General features: G+C 36.8%; 1 pseudogene; it reads left to right on the top strand.

The window, feature by feature from the left end:
* The first annotated feature begins 1459 nt into the window (after window positions 1–1459).
* LOC101878025 (macrophage mannose receptor 1-like) overlaps window positions 1460–14258 on the top strand; it is a 58510-nt pseudogene continuing 45711 nt past the window's right edge.

Here is a 14258-nt window from a genome sequence, read left to right as displayed (position 1 = left end):
TAAACAAGGCTGTTAAAATTCCTGTCAGTATAAATGACAATGCATCTTCTATAATAATAGGCCACATGCTGTAAGGAAATCTAAGTCAGTCTAAGATAAATCAGTTCAGGCCAAAGAAAACTTTTGCTCTTTCTATGCAAGTTCTTTGGCAGCTGATAAAGTGACTTATGTTTAGCAAAAAATTCTAGAAATGTATTTTCTACAAAAAAAAGACATTTTATTTTGTTGTTCTTGTTAGTATGCTTTGTAATCATCTGAAAATTCCAGTTAACATTGCCTGTAACTTCCCAACATCTGTACCTAGCATTTCCTTGCAGTTTCTTGTTTCACAATTCAATTTCTCCTTTTTATTTTAGCTTGTGGACTTTCTCAGGGAGCTAACTCTTTCTTGCATTGTCTTTCTGTTGAGCAGGCAAGCAGGAACAAATCCTGGTTTTGGGAAAAGCAATCATCTTGGCAACAAACAAGAGATGATGCCAAATTTCTTTGCTATCACATTTTTGCCACAGGTGCTGAAAAAATACGTTACTATGCTTTGAATAATATTTTCACACCACAGATTGTTTTCTCCATTTTGCAGCTTTTCTAAACAAAACAAAGTATTTCCATTGTAAAAAATCTACTGTGATAAAGTCAGGCCTTCATGCAGTTACAGGGACAGCTTATAGTGTTTAGGAGAGGAGTGCCATATGTTTGGAAACCAAACTCCTGAGTGCTTGCTCCGTGATCTAGGTAAGAAGAGAATCATGGCATTTCCTGAAATTGTGGCTGGCTCTTGATATGATTGTCTGGCAAGATTGACCTACTTTGTAAGAAAAATGGGGATTGTTCTTAAAATGAGCCATTTTTCAGACAGCATCACCATTGGGTGATGGTCTCTTAGTTGCATTTATGCAGAAATGCAGGTTGTTAGGACAAAGCCAGTCTCATTTAGAAGGACAGAAATTTCTATAATGTCCTGCAGAATGGATTTCACTTCTCTAAAATTCAGTCCTGTCTCATCTCACACATGGAAACAAGACCAACATGTTTTCCTGATGACATCTTTTTGCTGTGTAATTAATGTGTAATATTTAAAAGCTGAGGCTGAATTTCTGTCTGTGGTAAATCACTGTTGCTTTGATCCCACGAGCTCTCCAGATGTCTCATTAGCAGAGATGGCTGGAAGGTATTGAGATATAACTGTCTGTGTAATACCTGCTTTCCTAAGGCAGCAAGGTTCTCAGTGAGAAGTCATTATTTTTTTGAAGGCAAAGTTTGTGCTGTGTGTTAGTGTTTTTGGAAATGTGGCATGTGACAATATTTCCTTTTTTAGCACTCAGAGCTTTCTATCCATCCACCCAGCCTTCAAAACTGAGGAAGATCCATCACTGTCTGCTCTTCAGCAGCACTTCATTGCCAGCAGTTCTCATCAACCAGCTTTTGGCGAAGGGAAGAAAAGGAAACAGCGTTTGCAGTTATGTTCTCTGGGTTCTTGCTTGTTCTTTCTCTTGTCCACAGTTCTTTGCAGCTGGAGGGTAAGTACCTCCAGTTTGTCTCTTATGAAGTTGCCTGTGAAAGTGCTTTGATGTCCTCTGTTATTTCTGGGTGATTTTTGGGTCTGTGGGAGTGCCTATATGTACATTATTAATTTGGGATGTATGGATGGGGAGCTTCTTAATGGCAGGATCTAACAGGAAAAAAAAGAAATGGATAGACAAGGAAGAAAAGACTGAATTCTTAATGGCTTTATCCAGATACAGTGGCACAATCATTTCAATAACCCCAGAAGATCAGACTGAAAAAAATAATGAGACACGTTTAAATGTGTGTTCTGATTTTTCTAGCTGTTGGTGTCTGGGTAATGGTAGCAAAGTTAGGCAGGAAAAACTTCAGAAGTGGTGAAATGTGAATTCTTTGTCGGACATGAAGATGTCCACAGATGATGGCTGTGGAAAGCAGGGAGACTTAGTGCTTATAAAGAGGTTTATTTTCATCCATTGTTTTGAATAGACTCAATTCACTCTCATTGATAAAGTAGATGAAGTAAATTGTTTGTGAAACAAAATTGATGTTGCACTGGGCTGTTCAAAACCATCTGTTTTTATCTGATATGAATGCTCTTACTCCTTGTTCATGTGAATAGGAGATAGAAACATGACATATTTCCACTATACATCTTTTCTATATTAACCATTTACTATGGGTTTTTTTTTGTGTTTTACAGACATTGAAATGTTTTTAATATATAATAAAGTCAACAAGGTCTGTCTTGTTAATATATAATAAAGTCAACAAGGCATCTGTTGCACAGACTCTTAGAACTGCCACTTGCAATCAAGACAATGAATCACAAAAATTCAGGTGGATCACTGATCATCAGCTTATGAGTGTGAGGCTGTACCTATGCCTAGGAGTGCCATCGAAAGGTTAGGCTCTATTTGCCCTGTACCCATGTAACCAAACAAGTGAGCTCCAGTGGTGGGAATGCAGAATTAAAAGCTTCCTTGCAATCCAAGGAGAAGATTTGTTTTTCAGTCCTGGTGATGAAGAACATCATAATGTTTTGTTAACGAAGGGGCTGAGTGAAAAGAGTAAGTGGAAGATCTTTGGGGCCATAGATGTTTTATGTTCCTGGGGATATGAAGGTACAGAAAATGGATTCTTTCACCTTTTGTACCAGTTTCTTTCTGAGTATTAGAGTGTTTTGGATCTTTGGCTCTGACTAATCTGATTTCTTCAGTAACATTCAGGGTTTTAAAAAATCAGTGTACTGAGGTATTTGACGTTGAATTTCATGTTATATTTATGGCCAAGTATGTATTTCATATATATTTTATATATATTATATGCACAGTATTTCAGTATATTAATTATAGGATATTAGTGTTAAAAGTGTTTCATATATTTCATATGCTTTCTCTGTATTCTTTAAATATGTAATTGTATACAGATATACCTGCTTTGATACCATATGTAAGTATTCTCCAAAGTCACTGTTGCTTACCATACTGTGTTACTACATTGTCAATAAAGAGTATAAACACTGATAAATTTCTTCTACAGCAACATGGAAATGAAATGACAACCTCAAGAAACACGTTATGGGTGAGTTGAGAAAGGGCTGGAAGTACCAGCATAGGCAGAGGAAACATGGCTTTTGTGACTCAGCAGATGAGGATGCTCGTGGAATGACTGTAATTAACAGTGCAATTACCCTTTGTGATTAGCTGAAGTTTGATTGCTCTGAATGGCCTTCCCACATCTAGAGTGAATTTTCTAAAAACCACCTCATGGGATAGTTGAAGTATTAAACTCAGAACCTTGCAATGTGGGAGCTGCTCCACTGTATGTGAGATACTTAAATATTTACTGGAATAAAACCAGAGATGAATTATCTCATCTGATGTTTACTTTTTCCAGGAAGTAGAACTTCTAAATATTAGTTCCTCCTTTTACACATTATGTGTAAATCTTAACACTGTTTACAATAGTAGTGTCTTATGGGAGAGCTCTGGAGCCTTAAGTTTGTAAAAGCATCTTTGTCAGAACAAAAAATCCAGTTGTAGACCACATCTATGAAATATTACCCCAGAATAGTGATGTTTTAAAATATATGTCAGCAGCTTAAGTCCGAGAAAGTGTTAAAATGAATTTTGTTATAAGAAAGGTAACATGGAAAGTACTTGGAGATGCAATTCAGCCATTAAGCATAGGCTTCACATTTTCCAATTTACATACCTTTATTATTTTCCATAATGTGCATTTTGTCTTCTCAGAGACCTTTATACTGCTTGGCAATGCTTTTGGGGCACCCTGTGTATTCCCTTTTATGTACATTAAGAAGAGGTATGCCAAGTCAGATGGCTGGCTATGGTGTGCAACCACTGCAAACTATGACACAGATGAGCGATACGAATTTTGCCCATCAAAAGGTAAGATCACTGTTTCCATGTAGCTTCCCTTGGGGTGGTATGGGAAAAACAGCACTAACAGAATATGAACATTTGTAATAACACGTTTTTTACAATAATGTATTTTAGTATATGATGTATTGCTACATTCCGAAACTTCCTATGCAAGGAAATAAAATGCCACATTAAGATGTGGTGAAAGGTGTGATTGAAGAGTAAACCAGCATGCACTTCCCACTAATTGCATGGGTGTTGATAAGCAGCATGATAATTTTGAGCTTCTCGCTGTTTTCCAGCCAGGATGTGTGCTGTCGCCATTGTACAATCCTTTTCTGAGGACCCCCTCTGCAATGGATGTGGGCACAGAAATTAATTATGTGGGAAGATTAATGATGAAGTTAACATTCCAGACTTCATGATTCTCATGTGAATTTTTGCTGTGGTCGGGGTTTTTTTTTTGGTTTTTGTTTTGTTAAGTGAAATATGTAGTTTTATCCACGATATCAAGTCCTATTCATACTTCCAGGGAAGCAGTCTTTCCACTCCATTCTGACAGTTAACTCCGTAGCTCCATCCCTGGAATTTCTCTACAACTTCCATCACTTTTTGAAAACTATATTCCATTTCTGGGATCACTTCCCTCTCCATCTCCCCTTATAGACTTGTTCTTGACAAGAAATCTTTGCATTTAAGGTGTTGAAAGCTTCTGAGCTTTACCCTATGTTACTCCCCATTGCTCCTGCTCAGCATTATGTCTTTTACTGTTGAAACTCCCCTTTACTCCAGTTGATTCAAAATGTGGTTTTGATGGGGTTCAAATTAATCGTCAAATACGCTTTCCAAGTCCCTACAAAGACACCTAGGACAGTGAGCCCAAAAGGCATGTGATGACATAGGGTCAATGAATAATTTTCAAAGCTTTTGAAAGTCAGTCCCAGCTCTCAGTTCTTTTTCCAATTCAACTTCATACAGTCTTTTGGGAATAATAATCTGATCCCATTTTGGATTGTGCTTGATTGAGTGTGTATAGATAGTTCTTCAACAGAACAAGGATGCAGAGGTAATTAGAAGAGGTTTACAGCTCAGTTCAGCACCATTGTAGTGCCTGTGTTCTGAAGGTGTGAGAGGCACATCCAGAAGCAGTTTGCAAGGCGGGGATTTCTCTAAGAACTGTTTTGATACTAAATTCAGGGCTAGAGCTGGTTCTCACAGCTCTCACTGGGAACTGCTGTCCAGAAAGAAAAGGAGGAGATGTTGCATGTCTTCTTATTGACTTCCCCTCAGATTTCTGCCACAGCACTCTGTGCCACACATTTTTCTATGTAATCACTGCTCTTCTAGTAATTTCTCAATTATGCATCTTCATGGAACAGGAGGCAATATTGACAGCTCTATCTGTCAGTTTACAGACCTTAACTTCATCCTTCCCCATCCTGCTTGTAACAGTTTTGGTGCTCTTGAAAGAACAGTGCAGGTGATATTTAGTCAGAAAGCCATGCATAACAAGAACGTGTGGCTCATTTGTTTCTGTGGGGGAGTTACCATCATCCCCAAAATAATTATTTTCTCCACAGATATAGACACCACCTGGAGTAGAGATCTGCTAACAAATGTCCACTACCAACTAACTCTGAATCAGCTCTTACATGACACCAAGCAAGGAAGAGCTGTCAGCAGCAAAATGCAGGATTAGTGAGCATCACAGACATTCATGAACAAATATACCTTAAAGGTAAGGTAAACCCTGATTTATGTTCAGGATCTGTTCAGTCTATCATCACAGCTAAAGACTACTTAGTATGGTTTTGGCTAATGTCTATGTACCTAAATAAGCATGAGTAAGCAAACAAAATATTTCAGAATTCACAAGTTAATATCAAAATCACTGTCAAGTTTAAACAGGATCCAAAGTATTCCAGTATCTTGCAAGTGTAACTTTGACTTCCTGTTTAAAAATGTTTCAGTAAAACTTTGAGGTTTTTTTTGCTGTGGTTTGGTTTTATTTGGTTTTATTGTTCTTTTTTTGTTTGTTTGGGTTTTTTGAGATTTGAAAAGTAAATGTTCCATTTTTTTAGCCAAAAGGAAGCTTTAAAATTGAGAATGAGAAATAAGAGATATCTTTGTGCCAAATGGAGTTTGATTTTCTTTTTTTCATTCATTTGACAAATTGAAACATAACAGTTGTTCATAGTTCCCAAATCACGGCTGTACCTGCCCATCTATTGCTGAAGAAACAGTATGGAAGAAATTTCCTGTTGTTGTTTTTAATGATAAATTTAACTTCTAAAAGCTTTATTGTTTATACTTACACTATACAAAATAAATCCAATATTGTAGAGAATTTACCCTATTCTACAAAAACACGTGTTTATATACTTTGCAGAATCTTATCTGTGCTTATTTGCATTGGGTGATAGAATAAAACAGGATTTTTGTTTGCTTGTTTTTACAGTAATCAAAGCCTTGACATACTTCAATATTTCAGGTATCTGAGTATCTAAAGACATATATGGTTAGATATTTAAGAATTGCAGGTCTTCCTAGAGACATTATTAGTGACTATTGCTTATAAGAAACTGATTTACAAAATCCTTTATCTTCTTTTGGTTACGTAGAGTTAACAGAAGGTACAGATTCTGTACTATGGATTGGACTCAACAGACTGGACTTGAGGAGTGGATGGGAGTGGATTGGAGGCAATCCTTTCCAGTACTTAAACTGGGCTTCAGGTAGCTATGACTTTGATTCTCTATTTCAAAATAAAAAGAAATTACGTACCTTAAATACTGTTTTAAATTCTGTTATTAGATAGATAAGCCATGAGATATGGATTTTAGCTTTTCTTGCTTTAGCTTTAGAAAAAGTTTTATTTTCTATGGAGATATAAGCCAGAAACTTCAATGTACTTTGAAGCTATTTTAGTACAGGGCTTTTAATACATCCTAATTTTCCAAAGTATATTTTAATGTCTTTGTGTTCAAAATGATCATACAACACTAAATTTTGTTTCATAAATTTATGAAAGGAATTATATGTTCTAGAGCTTGAGGGTGCTGTGAAAAGGATGCAACGGAGAGGTCTTCTAGTTCTGTGTTTCCGTGTTTCAGACTCTACAGACAAACTATGGATTGGGCTGAATGATCATAAAATTCAAATGTATTTTGAATGGAGTGATGGTACATCAGTGACATACACAAAATGGCACCTGGGAGAGCCATCTGTCAGAAACCACAGGCCAGGAGATTGTGTACTGATCAAGTGCCAGGTAACATTATTTAATACAAATTTTACTTCAATATTGAAACCAACTGAAAGTCACCTATGAAATTATTAGAGCTATAAAACAGATCTCTGAATGTAGTTTGAGTACATTCTCCTCTCATCATCATCCCTTCTTATCACTACCAACTGCAACTGTACTATTATAACTCAGTCTACTATATCACTGAATGTGAGCATATGTTTTTTTTTGTTATCAGCCAGGGGAACTGGATAAGGTAAAAAGAAATCTGTTTCAAAATTAAAGGAAAAACAAAATTAATAGTTTACATTACAAATAAATTATTCTTTTTCTTTAGATTATTCCTTTTAATCTCGTGGTTATTTCATTCTTTTTCCTGCCATAGGATGGCTGTTGGGCAGACTGCGTCTGTGAAAAGAAAGCTGGCTACATTTGCCAAACAAAAGCTATATCACAAACATCAGGAGAAAAGAACTGGAGCACCTCCCTTATGAAGACAGGCTGAGAAAGTTGGGACTGTTCAGCCTGGAGAAGAGAAGGCTGCATGGAGACCTCATAGCAGCCTTCCAGTATTTGAAGGGGGCCTACAGGGATGCTGGGGAGGGACTATTCATTAGGGACTGTACTGATAAGACAAGGGGTAATGGGTTGAAACTTAAACAGCAGAGGTTTAGACTGGATATAAGGGAGAAATTCTTTCCTGTTAGGGTGGTGAGACACTGGAATGGGTTGCCCAGGGAGGTTGTGAATGCTCCATCCCTGACAGTGTTCAAGGCCAGGTTGGATGAAGCCTTGGGTGATACAGTTCAGTGTGAGATGTCCCTGCCCATGGCAGGGGTGTTGGAACTGGATGATCTTAAGGTCCTTTCCAACCCTAACTATTCTATGATTCAGGTTGCAAAAAGTAAGTACATAAAAATGAAACATCTATTTCCCAAATCAATTAAGTGCTTTGAGAATAATCTAGAATTATTTGAATTGTTTATATTATTTATGTATAGATGTTTTGGGTTTTTTAATTAGTTTTTAATGAATTTTATTTACATATTTTTTATTTATTATGTAGTTTCAGTTACTTTAAACTTTATAATGTTTACAGAATTTATTGACAGAAATTTACAGAAAATGCTTAGAAGGAAACTGTAATCTCACTACAAAAGGTTTTTAATTCATAGTATTAATGATTAATGTGCTTAATTTCAAAACAGTATAGCTCATTTCATATATATCACATCACAATTATTAAAAAATTATATGAAAATCCTGTAATTGTGTTACAGGTCTGGAAAAGATATGGAACCTACTGCTGTTTTACTGGTTATGTTCCAGCAAAGTTTTCAGAAGCAAATACCACTTGTGAAGGAGAAGGTGGTTACTTAACCACAGTTGAAAGTAGGTATGATGATGACTTTTCCTTGGCTTATAAACAGATAAAGGCTGTATGTTCTGAAATATTCCTGGAACTACAAAATCTAAGACAACATCAAAGAGCAAATTAGGCAAATTAGGCGAGTTACAAATGAGGTTTCTAGTTGAACAACAAAAATGTCACACTTTTGGTTTTTGATTTATAGAGAGTCAGAATCTTGTCACAAGGTTCTCTCCACAGGTCTGAAGCAAGGAAAAGGAGAAAAGGACTCATCAGATTAGACAAGTAAGATTTGTCACTTGCATCTCTATGATCCCTCTACAGGTATGAACAAGCCTACCTGGCTAGGTTTGTCAGACTGAGGCCTGAGAAATATTTCTGGCTTGGTCTCTCCAACATGGATGACTAAGGCACTTTCAGCTGGGCCAATGGTGAAGTTGTCTCTTTCACATACTGGGATGCAGCAATGCCTGGTCAGCTCCACAACAGTGGATGGTAGGTGATCTCTGACTGAGGTTGTCATCTCTATTTGGATTTGTGTTGACAATGTCCTCTGAGTTTTACGCTTTAAGCTTTCATTGTATTTTACAAGAACTGGCAGTTTTCAAACACCATCTTTTAATTTCAAGGGGAACAATTTGAAGTGCAGTTATATATTGGGACATCTTAGATATTCACCCATAAGATTAACTTTTTTGGCTCATCTTCATGAAGAGGTAAACAGGAATTACAGGCAGGTACTAAGTCTATTCCACACTCATTCCTCTAGTAGAAAAGTTAACCTCGGAGAAGAGTCTGAAATGGCTATTGTAAAATAAGAATTTCTAGTCAGAATGAAAATATCAGTAGTGAAGATGATCATGTTGCTTTCTTGTGATGCTAAGAGAACTGCATTCACAAAATCATGCTGTGCAGAAGCACAAAAAACAAGATTTCAAAATGTCATGGAGGAATTTGCTCTCCCCACAATATACAATGTCCCCCTAATGATCATTTGTCTGAAAACTTTCCCAAAAATCTTCAGTGAGGTTATAAAATGTAAGATAAAATAAAAGCAATAAAAAAATTCTGAAGACATAGAGTAATTAAACTTCTGTAAATGCCAAGAGAAGACAGCCTGACAGAGAATCTGTGGTGCCAGCAGATAATCAGAGTATAAAATTAGCACTCAGATCAGTCTGGAACAGTAAAGAAAACTTAGTTTCCTTGCCTCTGTGCTCACTGAGGAAGAAAATGGTTTTTGTGCTGGAAAGTTTCCTTGTGAGGGTATGATTAGAGAGTCTATCTCAAGCTGAAATGCCAGGAGACTAGATTATGGAACAAATAGATGGCTTGAAGAACAGTAAGTCAGGGTGAAGCACAGCTGCAGAAGCATCCATGAGCTGTAAAGGTTACATTAAGCAAACTATTCACTTTAATTTGTGAGTACCTTCTAAAGCTGCCTTAACAGATAACGGATAAAAAGAAGAGCGAATTTAGTGTCAACATTTAAAATGGTTCCAGGGAGATGTGGTGAAATACAGACCAATGAGTCACTGGTAAATTAGCAGACTCTGTACTAAAGAATAGAACAAAGAAGTTATAGTGAGAAAGAGACAGAAAACTGTTTGTGTAAAGGGAGGTCAGGCTTAGAGATCTCCTGCAGCTCCCCACAGGAGCCAAAAGCATACAAATAAGTGATACCTGCTTTGTGTGGTCTATCTCTACCAAAAGCCTTGAAGCTAATCTGACACAGAAAAGCTCTTGAATAAAAATTTTGATCAAAAAGCAGGGGATGGAAGGTGTGGGTTTGGGGTTTTTTTTGTGTGTGTGGTTTGGGTTTTTTTTGATTTTTTTTTATGATTGCTTTTTACTGTAGAAGAATGCTCACCACAAGAGTTTTCACTATAAGGGTGTCCCATAATGATCTGTGCAAAAGCCCACACTGTTCACCATATTTGCAGGCAATGTGGAAAAGGTGAAATAGTGAGGTGAATAGATTTGCTGATGATATGAAATTATTTCTGGCAGTGAAGATGCATCTGTGAGAAAATACAAGTTAATCTTATTGGAATAAGTGACCAAACATGAATGGTAAAATGGCAGGTTAACATTTTTGATGGACTTAGAGCTGACCATTTCATTTCTGGAGTCAGTTCCTGGCACCAGGACATGCAGGTCCTTTACAGCATCAGGTCTCCAACAGTCAGAAATCAAAAACCAAATAAGAATGTTACAAATACCTAGGAAATGTAGAAAGAATACAAATAAGCCATCATGTAAATTCATTCCATGCATTTGACTGTATCTTATGTGATGTATACACCTCTGGTTCCCTCTGAGAGAATATACTAAAATTACAGAAGTGTCACAGGATAAGCTTCCTCGTGTCTCTGTCAAGGTTTCCATGCCTGCTTTATGTATGCACCAAGGGTTTTTTTCCATCTGTTTGAAAATCACTAATGGCCAAGGTTATGGTACTGGGTATGAAACAGGTTTAATGTAAGTAGGAACAGGTCCTCACTTGAAAACACTTGTTTTCACTGTAGGAAAAAACAAACAACAACAACAAAAAAAAAAGGCAATACAAACTTTCTTTCTATGCACGAAACTATGCAGGATACTCAAAATAAAAATAATTTTAAAAAACCAACAAAACCCAACCAACCAAAAAAAAAATTATCCTGAACTGATCATGGCCTCCTCAAACAGGAAATGCTACTCTTTGCCTGTTGGAAAAACACCTAAATTATAACTGCTATTTAAGTGTTATCTGGCAAGAAGTGAATGGCTGCTGCTCAAAGATTTTCAATAAGAATTAAACAATTTCATGGAAGATGTACAATGTGTTTTTTATTTCTCACAAAGGAAGCAATCCAGGATGTGTAGCCATGAGAACTGGGACTGCAGCTGGATTATAGGGTGTACTTAACTGTGAGACAGAGCAAAAATGAATCTGTTAGCAGTGGGCAAAGAGTGAAAAAACTCCACCTGTTCCAGCTACTGCTCCAGTACCCACATGCCCTGAAGGTTGGACATCAAACTACCTTAGTAGCTCCTGTTTTAAAGTAAGTGCCTAATTAATCTAAAGAATGATGAAGTCTTTCAACTGCTGGAGGAAGGGAGGGAGAGAGGGAGGAGGAGAAAAGGGAAAAACAACTAAGTGTTGTTTTCATTTTGCAATACCTGAGATTGGAATATAGGAAACAAAACAACCCAAACAGATAGGAAAAACAAAAACAAAAAAACCCTCAAAAACCCCAACCAAACAAAACAACCAACAACCAATCAAAAAAAACCCAACCTGTATCTTCAGACTCCTCCCAGGCCACCTTGCTTCTCTACCACAAACACTTATTTTTGCCTTCCTCTGGAAGGTGGCCTTGGCTCTCCTCCAGGCAAAACAAGTTAAAGGGAATTGTATTTCTTTCTAGGAATTCCTTCCCTTTGTTTGTCATCACTACACTAACTAGCTTAAGATGTTTTGGGGTTTTTACTTGTATCCTCATCAAAGAAAACATTAAGTTTTATTATCATGTCTTTAATCATGGCAACGACTAAAATCATGCAACACATTTGAATACATAGAAATTATCTGTATCTCTTCAGGAACTGTAGCTTTCTGCACAGCACTCCAACAAACATTCTTTTCCATATTATAATATGGACACATAATGTAGATCTTGCATCCTGTCTCTGGCAGTGGCTAGAAGCATCTTAAGAACTAACCAAACAGCAAAGCATATTTCCCAATATATTCATGCATTTGCCCAATAAGTAATGGCTCAGGGTTTTTTATAACTGGAGCTTAGATCTGTAATCTAAATTTATTTCTATGAATTTAATTAATCATTTCTTGAGACCACATAAATATCCACAGAGGTCTGAAATGTTCCTACAGGATTCCCCTTCCTATTATCCTTTCTTCTGCTCTCTATTCCCTATTTTTAACACAACTAATGACCTTTTCTATTACCCTATCAAACATTAGTTTCCATAAAAGTTTTGGGCAGCGATTTTATCAAGAACGTTTTGAAAATCACAAGTAGGTTATATCACATAGTTCTTCATTCCCATTTGAATGTTAGTTTATCAAGAAGTAACTCCACTAGGTTTGTAGGACATCTGTCCCAAAAGCCACACTCCTGGTCTCATTAACCACAAGGAATGGAAGATGTGAATGCTGACTTGATGCACAATATGGTCACTACCACCAGACAGCTCTTGGACAATGTAATTTTGAAGCAGGTGGCAGCTGATGAAGTTAAAGCTACCTTGTTTGGACATGATTGGCATGAGTGGAATGAAGGTGCAGTTCATAGCTAGATGAAGTTAATTAGAAACAATCAATTTGCCTGTCTCTATCCTGGCTGCACCTAGAGCTTGAGGTGCAAGCAAGGGAAAAAGCCCTCCATGGTAAAACAGCCTGATCTGATCACTGATATTGCCCCACTGTAAATATTCTTATACCTATCAGTTTCCCTATATTTATACCTTTTCTTAGTGAGAGACAGAATCATTCAGACAGAAGTAGTTTGTTTGCTAGTGGAGAGTATAACTACTGAAACAGATGGAAAAAGTAACCAAGGTGGTTTCTTCTTTAGGTTAGGTACACAAACTGGGGGGATGATCCAAGAAATTCAGGCAGATGCAAGCTCTGTGCTGTACTCAGGGTTATTCTAAACAATGGTTACTTTTCGGTCTGTGAGGAACAATTTCACTGGCTTTGCCAAATGAAAAAGGTAAATTTATTCTACTCCTTAAGTAAGAAACTAAATTAACTTTATAAAGTAGTTGCTTTCTAGTGCAAGCTGCTGGAGAAAGTAATAAAATTTTGAAGAACTGCTTTTTCTAAATGGAGGTCAAGAACATTGTGTAACACAGGCCAGGATTTTTCAGTGATAGACAATGAAAATAAATAAATTTATATCATCACATAAATTAGGATGCATAAATAACCCATGCATTTGCAGAGGTTTTCATAGATTACAAATTTTGTGAATATTGAGAAGTTTTTTCATTATATTTTTGCAATGTAGGAAGTAAGGAGTTGTGAATTCCATATAAGACTGGTTTTTACACTAACACAGGTAAAGCTAAAAAAAACAAATAAATTATGTTTGTACACAAAAGATTTAGCGGTGTTCCAAGTTCTCCTTTAACATTATTCAGGATTTAACTGCTTTTGGAAAAGCAATGGTTCAAAGCAGCAGCATTTCTTTTACTATCAGAACCAGAACTAACAGGCAGTACACATAGTTGTATTTCCTGTTGCTCAAAAACATTTGGGACTGAGAGAAGTTTTTGATAGAGCTCAAATACATCTAGTGGAAACTTTCTTGATAAGGAGGCTCCTCTGGAGGATTCTAGAATGTCTCCTGGTGGATCAGTCAAGGGGCTGTAAACCCCAAAATTAAAGTGTTTTGGATAAATCTAATGTGACTTACAGACCAGAAGAACAATTTTCCCTTACATTGATCTGTGTAGAAATGTGATCCAGCCAAAGCTATGGCTTTGCTGACCTGGAGCACAGCTTATGATCCACAGTTCTAAGTAGATGACCATGTATATTGCATAATGTATAGCTGAAATGTGTGTTTAAGCCTGCTTTTCAGTCAATGACAGTGAGTGTAAAATTCCGCCCTGTTCCTCACTCTGCTCCTTGCAGTCAGTCACAAGCCACATCATAAAGCACACTATGGACATGAATTATGCCTTCTATTCTCTTGTTTTGCAGGAGTGCCACTAAAATATGAAGCAGTTGACATGTAGGGTA

Source organism: Melopsittacus undulatus, chromosome 1, assembly GCF_012275295.1.
Source record: "Melopsittacus undulatus isolate bMelUnd1 chromosome 1, bMelUnd1.mat.Z, whole genome shotgun sequence".
Classification (NCBI taxonomy): Eukaryota; Metazoa; Chordata; class Aves; order Psittaciformes; family Psittaculidae; genus Melopsittacus; species Melopsittacus undulatus.
This window is presented reverse-complemented; position numbering and strand designations above follow the sequence as displayed.